The sequence below is a fragment of the Triturus cristatus genome, chromosome 8, assembly GCF_964204655.1.
Source record: "Triturus cristatus chromosome 8, aTriCri1.1, whole genome shotgun sequence".
Classification (NCBI taxonomy): domain Eukaryota; kingdom Metazoa; phylum Chordata; class Amphibia; order Caudata; family Salamandridae; genus Triturus; species Triturus cristatus.
In genome coordinates this window covers 1379727454-1379741455 of record NC_140591.1, presented here as the reverse complement: position 1 = coordinate 1379741455, position 14002 = coordinate 1379727454, and the positions used below count along the sequence as shown (strand labels likewise).

Sequence of the window (14002 nt, the reverse complement as noted above, 5' to 3'; positions counted from 1 at the left end):
TTAAATGATGCATGGAAAAAGTATTCAACAACCATCCTATTATGAAGCATAGCCTTTTCCTGTTTAGTGAAACTCTCCCATCAACTTTTTATGTGCTACAGGTTGTCACCTAGCAAAGTAAGTTCCCAGAATACATCAGGCTACAAGTATTGAACCGGACTACTTCTGGCTATAAGTTTTTAACCATTAAATAAGGAAACATGGGTGCAGGGGATTGGTCAAGGCTTCCCATCTTGGCCTCCAAAGTTGGATAAATAATAGCCCAATTCAGACAATAACACTTACTTCATCTGGACATTGCAGAGACTCAGCAGAAAACTGTAGACAATCCATTCCTAGGAACAGAATCTTTGATGGTTAGTGTACTCCCTCAGACTGGGTCTAAACTTGGATCCCCAAAGTCCCTTTTTAGTCTGACGATATTGGCAAAAGAAGATCTCCAAGGAGAACGAGCTGAACTATTATTGGAGCAGTTATAGTTCCAGAGAAATCAAAGTCTGAAGTTGTGGTTGGCCCCAAATTGGATGTCTAGTTCCTAGTTGCATGTGGTGAAGCCCTGGAGTCCCGTAAGTGTGGCTCCATTTGTGCACCCACCACTCTTGGGACACAAGAAGTCTTTACAGATACTGCCCCTAATGTTTGGGTTGCATAGTTAAAGCAGATTGACCGCTACATCTGCCTCCATTACAAGAACTGCGACACCAAAGTCCCAAATAGGTTTTCAACTGAACTGAGCCCTAAACAGAAAGACTACCAGATTCAAGCTAGAAGATGTTATTTAATTCCCAACTTAATTTTTGCAGCTGTATGCAGCCTTTTCCACGCATCCTTTATCAAGCAGTCTTCACCATGCTGGTAAATTCATATTATAGATGTTTACCTTTACCACGTAGTAATAAATATATATACAGCGCCGCTCCTTGCACTTCCCCTTCCTCCGGGAAAAACGGACGGCGAGACCACAACTTTGTGCTGCAATTTTAATTTCAGTCAGCCACCTTGTCCATCATGACGCGTTTCAGCCTCTCGGCCTTGTTCACATAACACGCTAAGGAGTTACCATGCTGTTTTTAAAGTGACAGTGTAACCACACATGATGTCGTACTTTCATAGACATAAACAACATATTTTGAATGCATGTTAATGTTTGTGCAATTTTGCATTTTCAATGTGCAACATACTGCCATAAATAAGAATTTAACTTATTTAAAAACAGATTTAAGTAATAAAATTAATTTGATAGAATAATTTAGGTAAAATACCAACTTCATTATACTAAAATCCCTTCTAAAAAACAATTATATTTCGAACATACAACATATTAACCCGTTGTGTGCCCATGACGAGCTGGACTCGTCATGGAGCACAGTCGCGCTGTGCCCATGACGAGTCCAGCTCGTCATGAGGCATTCCCTGGGGAATCCCTCTGGTGCGGGCACCAGAGGGATTCCCTTTAATTAAAAAAAGCCTCGGGAGCTGGGGAAGAGCTTCCCCAGCTCCCGAGGCACCCCCCACCCCCCTTTCACTGTAATGACCATCGGCGCGCACGTTGCGCCGACGTCATTACAGTGAAAGTGAAACTGAAATGAGCCAAGAGGCTCATTTCAGTTTCACTTTCTACGTGCTCGGGGGGCTATCTCAGCCCCCTGAGCACGTAGAAAGACGGGAGAGGTATCGTTGGAAAGGGGAGAATCTCCCCTTTCCAATGGTACCCCTCCCCAGTGGATCCCTGCTTGGGGATCGCCACAGGAGGGCGATCCCCAAGCAGGGATCCACCCACTAGACACCAGGGAGGCGGGAGAGGCCCCTTGAGCAAGGGCCTTTGCTCCCCCCAACTGACGTTGGCACCATTTAGTCTTTTTGCCCCCCCTGGGGGGCAGATGGGGGCATTAGCCCCCACTCTGCACCCCCGGGGGGGTAAAAAGCCCACTAGACACCAGGGAATTTAAAAAAAATAAAAAATAGGGGTGGGGCTGCCCAAAACGGGCAGGCCCATGCCCCCCCAATTACTACAGTCTTTCTGCCCCCCCCCGGGGGGCAGATGGGGCATTGGCCCCTAATCTGCCCCTTCGGGGGGGGCAGAAAGCCCATTAAATACCAGGGATTAGTTTTTAGGTTTTTTTTAGGGTGGGGGCTGCCCGCAACGGGCACGCCAATGCCCCCACCCACCCGCCCCATTACAGCCTTTCTGCCCCCCCTGGGGGGCAGATGGGGCATCGGCCCCCAATCTTACCCCCCGGGGGGGCAAAAAGCCCACTAGACACCAGGGAATAATACAAAAAAAAAAAATAGAGGTGGGGGCTGCCCAAAACGGGCAGGCCCATGCCACCACCCCACCCCCCAATTACTACAGCCTTTCTGCCCCCCCGGGGGGCAGATGGGGCATTGGCCCCTAATCTGCCCCTTCGGGGGGGCAGAGAGCCCACTAAAATACCAGGGATTAGTCTTTAGTTTTTAGGTCTCGCTGAGCCCAGCACATGCGCTGGCTCGAAGAGACATTTTGTATGTGGGATTTTCAAAGTGCTGCTGGCTGGCCTAACGCTTGCGTTCACGCGATCGTGCACGCGCGCAGCCGGCCGCCAGCAGCACTTTGAAAACTCGTGTGTCATCGCGATCGCGATCACTTTCGCTTTCAGAGCGATCGCGATCACGATGACGCACGCGCACACACACACACACACACACACACACACAACTCCCGCTTCTCCCCCTCCCCACCACATATTGCGTCTCCAGCCGCTCGTTTGTATTTAGCTTTCACTTTCATGCTCGTGCTTTTTCGAGCAGTGGCGCACGCAGGGTCCATCAGTTCAATCCCCCCACCCTTCCAAGTTCTGAACTCCTACCAGATCATTCTCTAAAAGCGCATTGAAGCCACCACATGACAGTGTAAGCACTCTGCAAAATTAATTCAATTGTGCCGAGATGATGTTGCGCCTCACCTACTCTCGCCGGGAGCGTATTTTTTCCATATTCAGACACATGAGGCTGTTCTGCGGACGTGACGTGCATGCATGTGTGTCTGGTCTCAGCATAGCGCTACTTCAGCCCAAAGGCTGCAGGGCGCTAAAAAGAGTGATCGAGTGGTCGGCCTGATACATCGTCGTGACGCACTGTTCTTTAAAGCTGTGCGGCTACAGCTCTAGTGTAAATTGCCGGGGTCAGGGGCAGGCCTGATAGATGCGGGGATGTCGTTACAGGTCCCAGGTGAGCACATCTTGTGAGCAGCAACAGCTTTCAGCTTCATTTCGATGCGTTCCACACATTTATGGCAACACATGAGTTATGGCTCTCGAGACCGCGCAAGGCAGAGGTCAGCCTGCAATGTAGATGATGGATGCTCGAACACAGCATCTACTTTTGATTATCTGGGAGTGAGATTAACAGCTGATACCAACCGTGCAAGGCACAGCCGCTGCAAACCCCATCCAAACAGAGCATTTCCGGCTCTTCAACAGACGATGCATAGGCTGCCTTTTAAAACCGAAAGCCCATTTCAAGGCAAACCACGAGCAAGGGCAATACCCACACTACTGGACCCATCAGCATTACAAGATCGGAATCTGGTTTTCATCCGGAGACTCTACCAGTTAAAAGCAGATGGACTTTCCAGGTTAAATATAGGATACAATTAGAAATTAGACATGCGTTGCAGCATTTTTTATGTTATTTCTTTTTTAATACAGTTGTTCAATTATACATAATATCATCCTAATTATATATAAGGTAACAAAATTTCTTATAACACTTATATAACTTTTTAAATGTACTATACAGCAGACGCACTACGCTACACGTAGCTTAAACACACTGGCAAAGGCAATAGCTCTCGCTAAACACTTATAAGGTCCCAAAGGCGAGACCTATTGGCTATGCCAATGCTTGTTTTTTTAGGTGGGGGCTGCCCGAAACGGGTACGCCAATGCCCCCACCCACCCGCCAACATTACAGCCTTTCTGTCCCCACTGGGGGGCAGATGGGGCATTGGCCCCCAAAAAGCCCACTAGACACCAGGAAATTAAAAAAAAAAAAAAAATAAAATAGGGGTGGGAGCTGCCTAAAACGGGCAGGCCCATGCCCCCCCCCCAATTATTACAGTCTTTCTGCCCCCCCCGTGGGGCAGATGGGCCATTGGCCCCTAATCTGCCCCTTCGGTGGGGCAGAAAGCCCACTAAACACCAGGGGTTTATTTTTAGATTTTTTTTTAGGGTGGGGGCTGCCCGAAACGGGCACGCCAATGCCCCCACCCACCATCATTACAGCCTTTCTACCCCCCCTGGGGTGCAGATGGGGCATTGGCCCCTAATCTGCCCCTTGACGCCAGGGATTTTTTTCGCGCAATTTTCTTTAGGGTGATGGATTTTATTTAGGGTGGAAGCTACCCGAAACGGGCACGCCCATGCCCCCACCCCCCACCAACATTACAGCCTTTCTGCCCCCCCCCCCCCCGGGGGGCAGATGAACAGTAGTCCCCAATCTGCCCCCCCAGAGGGGCAGAAAGCCCACTATCCACCAGGTATTTTTTTTGCGCAATTGTTTTTAGGGTGTGGCTGCCCAAAACGGGCACGTCAATGCCCCCCCCCCTCCCCCCCCACAAAAATGACAGTCTTTCTACCCCCCAGGAGGCAGATGGGAGCTGTAGCCCCCAATCTGGCCCCCCCTGGGGGACGCAGAAAGCCCAATAGAAACCATGGATTTTTTTGTTTCATTAGTGTAGGGGTAAGGGCTCCCCAAAATGGGCATGACAATACCCCCACCCCACCCCTAAAGAAACTCCAGTCTTTCCGCCCCCCTGGGAGGGTAGTTGGCGGCAGCGGCCCCTGATCTGCCCCCTGGGGGTGCAGAAAGCCCACTAGGCGCCAGCGAGTACGCAGGCTTTTTTTATGCGTGGGGGTGGGGGCTGCCCAAAATGGTCATACCAATGCCCCCCCCCACAAAAAATAGCCACAGTCTTTCTGCCCCCTTTAGGGACATATCGGGATGAAACCCCCTTCCCCGATTCCCCCCCAGGGCGACAGAAAGCCCACTGGGCTCCGGCTATTTTTTAGCAATGTGCATACCTGTGGATTTTGGGCCCTAGCGTAGTTGGCACGTAGGCAAACCTAGCAAACCTGTACATTTTTTAAAACTAGACACCGAGGGGAATCCAGGATGGGGTGACTTGACTGGCTCTCACCAGGTTCTGTAACACAGAATCCATTGCAAACCTAAAAATGTGTCCAAAATAACACATTTTCCTCACATTTCTGTGGTGGAAAGTTCTGGAATCTGCGTGGGTCCATAAAATTCCACCCATTCCACGTTCCACAAAGTCTTCCGAGAAAAATGGTACCTCACTTGCGTGGGTAGGCCTAGTGCCCGCGTCAGGCAAGGGCCCAAAACCAACTGAGGAGACATCAAAATTACAACAACCTGGTTTTGCGAAGGGGGTCCCATGAGTTTTTGGCACCGGGCTTGGCGGCTATCAAGGGAAACCTACCAAACCCACACATTTCTGAAAACTAGACACCCGGGAGATTCCAGGGAGGTATGGCTTCCGTGGACCCTCCAACGTTTCCTTACCCAGAATGCCCTACAAACCTCAAATTTAGCTGTAAAAAAATCACCTTTTGCACAAATTTTTGTGTGGGAAAGTTGTGGCATCACTCGTGTGGGAGGCCCAAGTGCCCGCGACAGGCAAGGGTCCAAAACGTAGTGAGGCGCACTACGTTTAGGACCCTTGCCTGTTGAGGCGCACTACGTTTTGGACCCTTGCCTGTCGCGGGTACTTGGGCCTCCCACACGAGTGAGGCACTGTTTTTATCGGGAGACCCGGGGGGAACACTGGGTGGTAGGAAATTTGTGTCAGCCCGGTGATGCCACAACTTTCCCACACAAAAATGTGTCAAAAAGGTGATTTTTTTCAGCTAAATTTGAGGTTTGCAGTGCATTCTGGGTAAGAAAACTTTGGGGGTTCCACGCAAGCCATACCTCCCTGGCATCCCCCGGATGTCTAGTTTTCAGAAATGTGTGGGTTTGGTAGGTTTCCCCCTGGTGGCCGCCGAGCACCGGGCCAAAAACCCAAGTGACCCCCCCTTGCAAAACCAGGTCGTTTTGGGCCCTTGCCTGTCGCGGGTACTTGGGCCTCCCACACGAGTGAGGCACTGTTTTTATCGGGAGACCCGGGGGAACGCTGGGTGGTGGGAAATTTGTGTCAGCCCGGTGATGCCACAACTTTCCCACACAAAAATGTGTGAAATAAGTGATTTTTTTCAGCTAAATTTGAGGTTTGCAGGGCATTCTGGGTAAGGAAACGTTGGGGGATCCACGCAAGCCATACCTCCCTGGAATCCCCAGGGTGTCTAGTTTTCATAAATGTGTGGGTTTAGTAGGTTTCCCTAGGTGCCGGCAGAGCTAGGGTTCAAAAACTACAGCTAGGCACTTTGCCAAAAAAAGTTCATTTTTCACTGCGAAATTGAGGTGTGTCCACGATGCGTTTTGCGCCGTTACCTGTCGCGTGCACTAGGCCGACCCACACAAGTGAGGTACCATTTTTCTCGGAAGACTTTGGGCAACACGGGGTGGGTGGAAATTTGTGGATCCACGCAGATTCCAGAACTTACCACCACAGAAATGTGGGGAAAATGTGTATTTTTTGGCAATTTTTTAGGTTTGCAAGGGATTCTGGGTAACAGAACCCGGTGGGAGGCAGTCAAGTCACCCCATCTTAGATTCCCCTGGGTGTCTAGTTTTCAAAAATGTTTAGGCTTGCTAGGTTTCCCTAGGTGCCGGCAGAGCTATGGTTCGAAAACTACAGCTAGGCACTTTGCCAAAAAAGGGTCATTTTTCACAGCGAAATTGAGGTGTGTCCACGTTGCGTTTTGCCCCGTTTCCTGTCGCGGGCACTAGGCCGACCCACACAAGTGAGGTACCATTTTTCTCGGAAGACTTTGGGGAACGCGGGGTGGGTGGAAATTTGTGGATCTACGCAGATTCCAGAACTTTCCACCAGAGAAATGTAGGGAAAATGCGTTTTTTTTGGCAATTTTTTAGGTTTGCAAGGGATTCTGGGTAACAGAATTTGGTGGGAGGCAGTCAAGTCACCCCATCCTGGATTCCCCTGGGTGTCTAGTTTCAAAAACTACAGCTAGGCACTTTCCCTTTCCTCCGCCCCTTCCCCCACCACCCTCACCACGTATCACAGTATTTCAAATTGACTGTTATTTACTGGCAATAGCGACCACCTTTGTCTTCACAGATAACTATACAAATCAGCTCCCACGTGAGAACACGATTGCACACGTTGAGAAGTTCTCGTATCCTCCCTATGTCTCCGTCCTCCCCTTCAATCCAACCCCCTGATCACTCTTGCCCAGCTCTCTGCAGTACCCGAATCAAAGCCTCCCACCGGACAGCCATGGGTTCCTTCCGCAACCCCAACGTCTCCTTCCTCCCGATGGCCGTTCCCTCTGCTCTAGCCCACGCAAGCAGTGAATTTCTCCATGCCAGCGCGTGAGGCGGGTCCTGCGCCTTCCATCTCTTGGTGAGCAGTCTCTTAGCTACTATCATACCCAGGTCTATAAACCGGGACACTACCTTCGTGGCCGGAGTTCTGCGGAACAGGTTAACCGATATACGGTCCATTCAAACGGTAGGGCACTGCCAGTGCACATATGCAGTAACCTGCTGATTGAATGCCAGTACGTATGAAGTCGGCTACAGCTCCATAACATATGAACTATACCCACCCCCAGCTCAGCGCATCTGGGACACCTTGCATCTGTGCGGTGGAAATACATATTGACTGCCTCCGGTGTGAGGTACGCCCTATGCATAATGAACAGCTGGATCTGCCTGAACCTCATATTTTTGGGTATGCGCACTGGGCTCCCCAACACTCGCTCCCATTCCTTATCCACCAGTGGCCTCCCCATGTCAGCTTCCCACTTATGTCGGAGAGATTCCAGCGTGATGGCTGCATGAGTGCGCAGCGACGCCGCGAACCAGCGGATCAGACGCCTACCACGCCCCATAACGTGAAGGTATTGTATGGTGAGGTGCGGAGGAGGCTCCGTGGACACGTCCCCCAATTTCGCTGTCAGGGATGCAACAAGCGAGCGGTGCAGGAGGAACTGTCCTGGAGGCAATCCCTCCTCCTCCATCAGATGATCATAAGACCAAAGGGCACCGTCACGGTACAGATCTCCCAGGGTGCATACGTCAGCATCCCGCCAGTCCGTGAGCATGCGAGTGGTGAGTGTCCCCACCCCGCCTGGGGATCCCTCCAGCGGTAGCGCCGGCGCATATGGGGTTAGAGATCTGGTAAGAAATAGGCTTCTGCGGTAACATTTATATGCCACACTCAGAAGAAGCGGCTCCGGCGTCGCTCGTCTGGCAGTCGGGTGAAAAAGCCCAAGGAGTCGCTCCAGTGAGTAGGGGGGGTAGCGTTGAGGCTGTGTCCTCTCGGCCTCTATCCGCAAACCAGCGAGCAATCCATTGTAACTGAGCAGCTAGATAGTAGTGCTCGAAGCAAGGCGCGCAAGTCCCCCCCGGTCAGTCGGAAGGTACAATTTTGCTAATGACAGCCTATGCCGACTATTCCCCCAAATGAAGTCCCGAAGTGTTCTGGAGAACATGGCGAAAAATGTCGCAGGGACATACAACGGCAGGTTAGCAAAATAATACAGGAGTCTGGGCAGAACAACCATTTTGGATAATGCCACCCTGCCCGTGACCGTAAGTGGCAATGTGCCCCAGAACCGCATCTGTGACTTGATGGCTGTGAGAGCCCTGCCCAGATTTCCATCAAAAAGGTCCGATGGCTGGCGATATATCTGTATCCCCAGGTATCGAAAGGTGTCCCCTTTCCACATCACCCTCTCCCCATTGAGTGTAGCCCGGGTCCTGCCGCCCCTCCCCGAACGCATAAAGACAGGACTTACTGGCGTTTACCCGCAACCCTGACACAGTAGCGAAATCCTGCAATATGCGGTCCAGCTGTGCTGGGATATTTTCAACGTCCCTCACATATACTAGCAGATCATCTGCATACAATGACACTTCGTGAACTGCGTCTCCCAACTGGATGCCGTCTCCCATCAATGTGCGCAGTGCCACCGCCAGGGGCTCAATCGCCAGCGCGAACAGGAGCGGCGATAGCGGGCACCCCTGTCTGGTGCCCCTGCAAACAGGCACGGCCTCCGATATGTACGGACCCAGGCGTACCCGAACCGAGGGATTCTTATACAACAGGTCAACCATCTGCAAAAAGTCCAACCACAGATTATATCGCTGCAGCAATGCTGACAAGTACCCCCACTCCCGTTGTCAGCCGGGTCCCGTGGCCTCCACCCAGTCCATAGGCCCCATTCCTCCAGCCAGTCCCATGCTTCCGCCGGCGTGTCGAAGAAGTGGGTTTTCCCTTTCGCAGCCACTCGCAGCCTGGCCGGGAACAGCAGCGAGTACGACAGGTCCAGCTCACGAAGTTGCCGCTTCACCGCCATGTAGTTGGTTCGACGGCGCTGCACCAGGGCGGTATAGTCCGGGAAAAGCATGATGCGGCTGCCATTGACCGACAGATTGTCGAGCTTCCAGATTTCCCACAACACCGCATCCCGGTCCCCGTAGTTGAGGAATTTGAACAGAAACGGGCGCGCACCTGGCTTAGGTCTTTGGGCGGGCACCCGATGAGCCCTCTCCACCGCGAATTGTTGTGAGAGTGTCCCCTGCGGTAAGAGGCCACGCAACCAGCGCTCAACATACTGTTTAGGATATCACCCTTCTTCCCCTTCCGGCAAGCCCACTACTCGTACGTTGTTGCGGCGTGAGCGCCCTTCAGCATCTTCCGCCCTTTCCTCAAGGGCATGTATCCGTTCCATCATGTCCTGTAATGCAGCTGCGTGGCTGTGAGTAACCGGCTGGAGATCTTTAAGCACCTGCCCTTGCGCAGATACCGTCTCGGATAACTTGCGGTGATCCGCGTGCAGGAGTGTGAAGTCAGACGTGACTTTATCGATCCGGGTTTCTAGGGAGGTCCTGGTGTGCTCCAGCGCGGTCCCTAGCTTTTCCACCGCAGCGAGGACCGTGTCCATTTTGGAAGCGAGCTCCATGGTCACATCCGTGTCACTCGACTCTCTAGATTGTGCGGGGTCCGGGCCTCCAGCGCGCACCTGTCCCTGTTGCGTCTTGGCCCGCATGCGGCCCATCACGATCTGCTGCGCCGTGGGCATTCACCCCCAGTGTCCAACGCAAAGTGGGGGAGGAACTGTGAGCCACCTGTGGCAGCGGCCGTCTCCCAACCGCCCGTCACCTCCGGAGCACAGGACGTGGATCCAGGGCCAGGCGCCGCACCACACGCGGCAGGGCGGCAAGTGCGGGTCCGGGCACCTCCTTTGGATTCAGCTCTCTCAGCAAGCAGCAGCACGGGGGGCCAGGCGCGCGGCCGTGGCAAAGGGGATACTGCTCCCAGGCGCCCTGTTGAATGCCCTTCGCGTCTTTCAATTTACCCATGCACCATATGGGAACCTCCTGAATGGCTCCTCCTCACACCTACCAGTTCCTGCATTTCTCCAAGGCTGTCGCTCTCCCATGCAACCAGCACCAGTGCACAGGGGCCCACCTCGGCTCAGGCCCTGCTCGCCTCTACCACTGTCTCCTCGGCGCTGCACTCCCTCACCGATCAGACTGCGCCATTGCGAGAGGAGGGTTCTACTACTCCTCCAGGGCCGCCCTTTCTTCTCCCTCTTCGGTGCCAGCGCTTCAGTCCTCAGATCCCCAGAAGACTCGCGGGTCCTCTCAGGCCTCCCGCTTGCGCCGGGCGGACGGGCCCTTCGCTTGAGGCATCCCGGGGGTGCAAGCGGCGTCCTCACGGAGACCGCAACATCAGGTGCTCACTCATCCGTGCCGTTCTCCCGGGCCCCAGCGCAGTAACAGTCGTACAGTCTGTTCACCTCGCCCCGATCCACACTCCCCAAGACCGCTCGTGTGGCCTCCTCCGAGAGCGGGCGTGGAAGCACAGGGCACGCCAGCAGAGCGTCTGCAGCAGCAACCGCTGTGGCGGCTCTGGAGACCGCCACCCGATAGGAGTCTCCGTCTCCTCGCCTCGCGCAGGCCTCGATCTTCCCCTCGAATATAGACGTCTCTTCCGCTGCTTATCGCAACCGATTACATGCATCAACGGCGCACTCCAAGGATAATTGCTCGGATTTCTAGGGATACTGGCCGGAGCACTATGGACTCGCGTCCGCCATGTTGGCTGGCTAGCCACACCCCCCCTAGCTTTACAGGATCCATTATTGCTTTTGAACCCATTTCTACCATTTACTGGAAGGAGGTCGAAACCACAAAAAATAGCAAAAATAGGCTATGTCCCAGAAAAATGCCAAAACTGTGTAAAAATGTTTGGGTCTCTGACAAAAGTCTGGTATCCCCTAAAAGCTGGGAAAATGGGGATTTCAGCCCCACAAACCCTTTTTTGATAACACTTGCAGGAAAAAACTCAGAAGCTTTCATTTGCAGCCCGTTTTTGCTCATTTTCCCCCAAAAAACTAAATTTTGCTGTATTTTGGCTCATTTCTGTGACCCCTCCAGGGGAATCCACAAACCCTGAGTACCTTCAGAATCCCCATGATGTTGGAAGAAAAGGAAGCAAATTTGGCGTGGATACCTTATGTGGTCAAAACGTTACAGGGGCCTCAGAGCGCACTACCCCAAATAGCCAAAAAAGGGCGTGGCACAGGAGGGGAAAAGGCCTGGCAGCGAAGGGGTTAAGAAGACCTCACAACTACTGGCCTCCATTGATTATATACATACATATTGTGTGCAAAAAATGGCATATAACTACTCAACCCGCTGTATACCCTAATTTTGGGATTAATATCCTGTCAAGCTTTCCACGGGTTGTGTTATTAGTTATTTGCCTTTCATTGCTCAGTTGGGTCAATATAGGCATTGGACTTAATAGCTCGATTTAAAGGCGAACTTTCGCTGTAATTATAATGAGAGATCAAATGGCAAATTTAGAAGTCGCCGCTGTTAACATTAGTGCAAATTATGAAATGTGAGCAGTATGTATACGTTTGATATATTTTAATAGTACTACTATGATATGCACAGGTATATCAAAGCTAAATATCATGATATTGAAATTGTAAACATCACAAAATGTATGTCACAGTGTGAAGTGGTTGATTTATTGTTTATTTTTCTTGTGTTAAGACCAATGCCGTAACAATTTGATTACGCTCGCAGCTCTAATGTAAACAACACAGTACAATTCAGTCTGCTTTCTAGCTCCAGAATGGTATGCCATAGCACTGAGTCTGTTTTTTATTTTTATCACAAAAGGTGTCACATGATATGTATAAACAGTGTGAGAACACATACACTCGTACTCGTGAACAAGGAGGTTTCCCTCCGAAACGCGTCGAGTGACTGGGCGTTTGACAATAAAAAACGCGCTGACAACAATTTAGTGGCCTGGATATCGTTTCTTGGAAATTGGATACGATCATTTTGGGAGTCGCGACCCTGTCTGGGCCCGCCGCTGTGAGTGGCTGGGGGGTTCTGCGCGAATTTTGAGGTGGAGACTAATTAATGAGACAACCCCTGCCCGCCCTTTGTGAAATACTGAAAAGCAATCGTGGAAAGCAGACACCAAGACTACAGCAGTTGACAGAAGTTCAGGACGTCTTATGAAGTACATGAAATTGAACGGAGCCAGTACGCGGTGATCGGTGAGTGAACGACGACTTTTCAAAGAACGAAGCAAACTATTTAAAGGGCAAGCGGAACGGGTGAAAGAACCAGCAAGATTACGATTCAATCCCCCGTAGTTGTTAGCGTGGGCACGTACAGACAGCGCTTTTTATAACATCGATAACAATGGCCTCGTCTAGAAATATGAAAAGGAGTGAGGCGGCAAGTAAAATGTTTACATTTCAGACAGCGGGACAACACAGTAGCGTGGTCGAGGCAACGGGTAACCCAAGTGGTGCTACTAACAAAAAAGAAATGTGGAATAAACTGTGGAGATTGCTTAAGATTGAACAGAACAAATGGTGGGAATCAACCACCTTGCAAAAGTATATCGAAGCAGGCCGGATCCCAAGGATATATACTACACCTACTTTCAATGAACCAGATCCTGAACTTGTGGATGACTGGGCCACAAACAGTCACCAATGCTCTATGGTTATGCTTAAATTGCTGGTCAAATATGCTAACAAAGATGTTGAGAGAATTACTGAGGAAATTGAAGAATTAATGGAACGTTTGAAGCTATCTTGTGAAAAGGAGGAGTTTGAAACAGATATGGCTAAAATGGAGGGCAGGCTTGAAAGGATTGAAAAAGAAATAAAAGAAAAAAAAGCAAAGAAAGTTCTTGCGCGATCTAGTTGACTATGAAAAGGGACAAGTATTAACATTTGCAAAGAAATATGATCATTTGCGTATTAAACCAGTCTCTTCTGAACAAAATAAAGAGAAAGCTCAGGATGGTATTGAATCACAAAGTATAGAAGCTACATCGGGGGGGACATCAGGAGGTAGAAACGCCAATAGAGGATGGCGAACACCTTGATACGAGCCCTCAATTATTGGGATCAAAAGAACAAATTTTAAAAGAATTCTCCCTGGTGGCACAAGGCAGATTAGCTACACACAACAAATTCAATGCCGGAGGTCCAAGAGGACGCGGAAGAGGAGGCAGAGGCGATGGCAGGTCCAATACCTCTGTAAGAGAAGAAATACTAAGCCCTGTGGGAAGAAGAACGAGGGGCCAGAAGAAAGTAAAATGAAGGACAACAAAACCGTCATTAACCTCTCCAAAAGGAAGCTCAATGAGGCTAAGATTGAGGACCTTTCTTATGGGCTTACATTTTGTCCCTCAGCTAATTTTGAATATACACAAAGTCGGATTGATTTATTTCAATTTACGCGTAAACTTAAGACTTAAAAAATGGTTTGCTACCAAAGTCAGAGATCAAAGAACGGAAAATCAAGAACAATCAAGTAACATTCAGAT

At 50.7% G+C, this 14002-nt stretch overlaps 1 protein-coding gene across 3 annotated transcripts in view; it reads right to left on the bottom strand.

Annotated features, from left to right (window-relative positions):
- USP16 (ubiquitin specific peptidase 16) overlaps positions 1–14002 on the bottom strand; it is a 337101-nt gene that overhangs the window by 279591 nt on the left and 43508 nt on the right. The window lies entirely within an intron of this gene.